Consider the following 5,441-nt stretch of genomic DNA (forward strand, 5'->3'; position numbering starts at 1 on the left):
AAGACGAGCTACTGGGATGGGGACTAGGCGGGGAGAACCTTATTTCATCTTCTGAGTGCCGCCGCCACACCGCCTTCACGAACAGGACAAAAGCGCTAAACATGCTAAAAAAACACCTAAAATTGAAGCATGAGCCCTCCGGCAAGCATGGGTCGGGATCCATTGCGCCTCCACGGGCCTAAGGCCATAGGAGACAATGCAAATCAAAAATAGAGCCCCCGGCAGGCAGGGAAACCCTAGAGACCAGGGAGCCTTTGTTTCTTTCTAGAGAAAAAAAAGAAAATGCACGCCTATCATTTCACTAAACTGTTAAACACAATATCCTATTTGCAGTGTCAAACTTCAGGTGATGCCAATCAATTATACAAAAGACCATGATGCTACCGTCTGAGAGCAAGGGCGATGGTAGAGTTAACTGCTCAAAAATCCTAAAAAAAGACCATATGACGCTACATCTATGGGCAAATTTTATAGGATTGTTGTTATGGAATGAGAAGGCAACACTTTTTTTTGACAGCTTGAGACGTGAAGGAGGTCCAACAGGAAAAAAATTGGGGGGGCGGGGGGGATTAGTGGAAGATTGGTTGGGGGGAGTGACCATAATGAGATTTTGTAGGTGCGTAAGTACTATGCCTTGAACCTGGGTGAGTGGGAAGGCATCAGCCCCTTCCTACCACTAGGCTATGCCTTAGAATTATCGGTTCCCATCACATGCCCGTGTGCCAAAATTGCTTTTTCAAATGTAAAAAAACAGATAGATTTGTTCATGGTCACATTAAAATCTACTTCTTAATTTTTAGGTGCAAAGCTTTATAATTTTCATTTGTGCAAAAAATACAAGTCGAACTCCAAATGTCACACCTAAATTGTTATTTTATTGATGAAGGAGTGTTATCCTGTTTCACATGAAAATTATCGAGCACACTTGTTACATTAAGGCAAACATCTACATAAACATTCACCTTTTTAGTATTTATTTCAAATTGCCTGTTCATTCAGGAGCATATGCTTCCCAGAGCCAAAACGGCTCTCCCCGAACCGCTGACTATATCTTACCGTCATATCACCTACAACCAATCTAATACCCAGCAGATAAAACAGTTAGCTACAAATATATACTACTTTAAAATAAGTATAATAAGGTGATATAAGAGTGTTATAAGAGTTGTCACATCGGATTTGTGATGAATTGGAGGAGAGAGAGAATATGAGTGGATGTAAACTTATAACCAGCTACAACACTGAAGGAAATATGCCCTAGAGGCAATAATAAAGTTGTTATTTATATTTCCTTATATCATGATAAATGTTTATTATTCATGCTAGAATTGTATTAACCGGAAACTTAGTACATGTGTGAATACATTGACAAAACAGAGTGTCCCTAGTATGCCTCTACTTGACTAGCTCGTTAATCAAAGATGGTTAAGTTTCCTGACCATAGACATGTGTTGTCATTTGATGAATGGGATCACATCATTAGGAGAATGATGTGATGGACAAGACCCATCCGTTAGCTTAGCATAATGACCGTTTAGTTTTATTGCTATTGCTTTCTTCATGACTTATACATGTTCCTCTGACTATGAGATTATGCAACTCCCGAATACCAGAGGAACACCTTTTGTGCTATCAAACGTCACAACATAACTAGGTGATTATAAACATGCTCTATAGGTGTCTCCGATAGTGTTTGTTGAGTTGGCATAGATCGAGATTAGGATTTGTCACTCCGTGTATCGGAGAGGTATCTCTGGGCCCTCTCGGTAATGCACATCACTATGAGCCTTGCAAGTAATGTGACTAATGAGTTAGTTACAGGATGATGCATTACAGAACGAGTAAAGAGACTTGTTGGTGACAAGATTGAACTAGGTATGATGATACCGACGATCGAATCTCGGGCAAGTAACATACCGATGACAAAGGGAACAACGTATGTTGTTATGCGGTTTGACCGATAAAGATCTTTGTAGAATATGTAGGAGCCAATATGAGCATCCAGGTTCCGCTATTGGTTATTGAACGGAGATGTGTCTCGGTCATGTCTACATAGTTCTTGAACCCGTAGGGTCTGCACGCTTAACGTTCGATGACGATTTGTATTATGAGTTATGTGATTTGATGAACCGAAGTTTGTTCGGAGTCCCGGATGAGATCACGGACATGACGAGGAGTCTCGAAATGGTCGAGATGTAAAGATTGATATATTGGAAGGTTATGTTTGGACACCAGAATGGTTTCGGATAGGTTCAAACATTTTCCAGAGTACCGAAGGGTTACCGGAACTCCCCCCCGGGGAGTTAATGGGCCTTCATGGGCCCTAGTGGAGAGAGGAGGCGGTGGCCAGGTGGAGGCGCGCGCCCCCAATCCCAAACCGAATTCGACTAGGGTTGGGGCCCCCCTCTTCTCCTCCTCCTCTTTCCCCTTCCCCCCTTCTCCGAAAAGGAAAGTAGGGGGCCGAATCCTACTTGGACTGGGAGTCCAAGTAGGACTCCCCCCTTGGCACGCCAGCCCTTGGGCCGGCCACCTCTCCTCCCCTCTTTATATAAGTGGGAGGGAGCACCCCAAAGGCACACCAAGTCTTCTCTTAGCCGTGTGCGGTGCCCCCCTCCACAGTTACACACCTCGGTCATAATGTTGTAGTGCTTAGGCGAAACCCTGCGCCGGTAACTTCATCATCACCGTCAAAACGATGTTGTGCTTTCAAAACTCTTCCTCGTACTCAACTGGATCAAGAGCTCGAGGGACGTCATCGAGCTGAACGTGTGCTGAACACAGAGGTGCTGTACGTTCGGTGCTAGGATCGGTTGAATTGCGAAGACGTTCGACTATATCAACCGCGTTACTAAATGTTTTCGCTTCCGGTCTATGAGGGTACGTGGACACACTCTCCCCTCTCATTGCTATGCATCTCCTAGATAGATCTTGCGTGATCGTAGGAATTTTTTTGAAATGCTTGTTGGAAATATGCCCTAGAGGCAATAATAAAATGGTTATTATTATATTTCCTTGTTCATGATAGTTGTCTATTGTTCATGCTATAATTGTGTTATCCGGAAATCATAATACATGTGTGAATATATAGACCACAACACGTCCCTAGTGAGCCTCTAGTTGACTAGCTCGTTGATCAAAAGATAGTCATGGTTTCCTGACTATGGACATTAGATGTCATTGATAATGGGATCACATCATTAGGAGAATGATGTGATGGACAAGACCCAATCCTAAGCATAGCTCAAAGATCGTGTAGTTCGTTTGCTAGAGCTTTTCCGACTGTCAAGTATCATTTCCTTAGACCATGAGATTGTGCAACTCCCGGATACCGTAGGAGTGCTTTGGGTGTGCCAAACGTCACAACGTAACTGGGTGACTATAAAGGTGCACTACGGGTATCTCCGAAAGTGTCTGTTGGGTTGGCACGAATCGAGACTGGGATTTGTCACTCCGTATGACGGAGAGGTATCTCTGGGCCCACTCAGTAATGCATCATCATAATGAGCTCAATATGTGACCAAGTGGTTGATCACGGGATCATGCATTACGGTACGAGTAAAGTGACTTGCCGGTAACGAGATTGAACGAGGTATTGGGATACCGACGATCGAGTCTCGGGCAAGTAACGTACCGATTGACAAAGGGAATTGTATACGGGATTGATTGAATCCTCGACATCGTGGTTCATCCGATGAGATCATCGAGGAGCATGTGGTAGCCAACATGGGTATCCAGGTCCCGCTGTTGGTTATTGGCCGGAGAGTCGTCTCGGTCATGTCTGCGTGTCTCCTGAACCCGTAGGGTCTACACACTTAAGGTTCGGTGATGCTAGGGTTGTAGAGATATTAGTATGCGGTAACCCGAAAGTTGTTCAAAGTCCCAGATGAGATCCCGGACGTCACGAGGAGTTCCGGAATGGTCCGGAGGTGAAGAATTATGTATAGGAAGTCCAGTTTCGGCCATCAGGAAAGTTTCGGGGGTCACCGGTATTGTACCGGGACCACCGGAAGGGTCCCGGGGGTCCACCGGGTGGGGCCACCTATCCCGGAGGGCCCCATGGGCTGAAATGGGGAAGGGAACCAGCCCCTAGTGGGCTGGTGCGCCCCCCTTGGGCCTCCCCCCGCGCCTAGGGTTGGAAACCCTAGGGGTGGGGGGCGCCCCACTTGGCTTGGGGGCAAGCCACCCCCCTTGGCCGCCACCCCCTTGAGATCCAATCTCTAGGGCCGGCGCCCCCTAGGGGCCCTATATATAGTGGGGGGGGGGGAGGGAGGGCAGCCGCACCCTAGCCCCTGGCGCCTCCCTCTCCCTCCCATGACACCTCTCCCTCTCGCTGAGCTTGGCGAAGCCCTGCCGAGATCACCACTGCTTCCACCACCACACTGTCGTGCTGCTGGATCTCCATAAACCTCCCCTTCCCCCTTGCTGGATCAAGAAGGAGGAGACATCTTCCCAATCGTACGTGTGTTGAACGCGGAGGTGTCGTCCGTTCGGCGCTAGGTCATCGGTGATTTGGATCACGACGAGTACGACTCCATCAACCCCATTCTCTTGAAGGCTTCCGCTCGCGATCTACAAGGGTATGTAGATGCACTCCCCTTTCCCTCGTTGCTAGATAACTCCATAGATTGATCTTGGTGATGAGTAGAAAATTTTAAATTCTGCTACGTGCCCCAACAGTGGCATCATGGGCTAGGTCTCTATGCATGAGTAGAACACAAAGCAGTTGTGGGCGTCGATATTGTCAATTTACTTGCCGTTACTAGTCTTATCTTGATTCGGCGGCATCGTGGGATGAAGCGGCCCGGACCGACCTTACACATACGCTTACGTGAGACTGGTTCCACCGTCTGACATGCACTAGTTGCATAAGGTGGCTAGCGGGTGTCTGTCTCTCCCACTTTAGTCGGATCGGATTCGATGAAAAGGGTCCTTATGAAGGGTAAATAGAAATTGGCATATCACGTTGTGGTTTTGGCGTAGGTAAGAAACGTTCTTTCTAAGAAACCTATAGCAGCCACGTAAAAACTTGCAACAACAATTAGAGGATGTCTAACTTGTTTTTGCAGCATGTGCCGTGTGATGTGATATGACCAAAAGGATGTGATGAATGATATATGTGATGTATGAGATTGATCATGTTCTTGTAATAGGAATCACGACTTGCATGTTGATGAGTATGACAACCGGCAGGAGCCATAGGAGTTGTCTTAATTTATTTATGACCTGCGTGTCAACATAAACGTCATGTAATTACTTTACTTTATTGCTAAACCGTTAGCCATAGTAGTAGAAGTAATAGATGACGAGACAACTTCATGAAGACACGATGATGGAGATCATGATGATGGAGATCATGGTGTCATGCCGATGACGACGATGATCATGGCGCCCCAAAGATGGAGATCATAAGGAGCAAAATGATATTGGCCATATCATGTCAC

The sequence above is a fragment of the Triticum dicoccoides genome, chromosome 7A, assembly GCF_002162155.2.
Source record: "Triticum dicoccoides isolate Atlit2015 ecotype Zavitan chromosome 7A, WEW_v2.0, whole genome shotgun sequence".
Lineage (NCBI taxonomy): Eukaryota > Viridiplantae > Streptophyta > Magnoliopsida > Poales > Poaceae > Triticum > Triticum dicoccoides.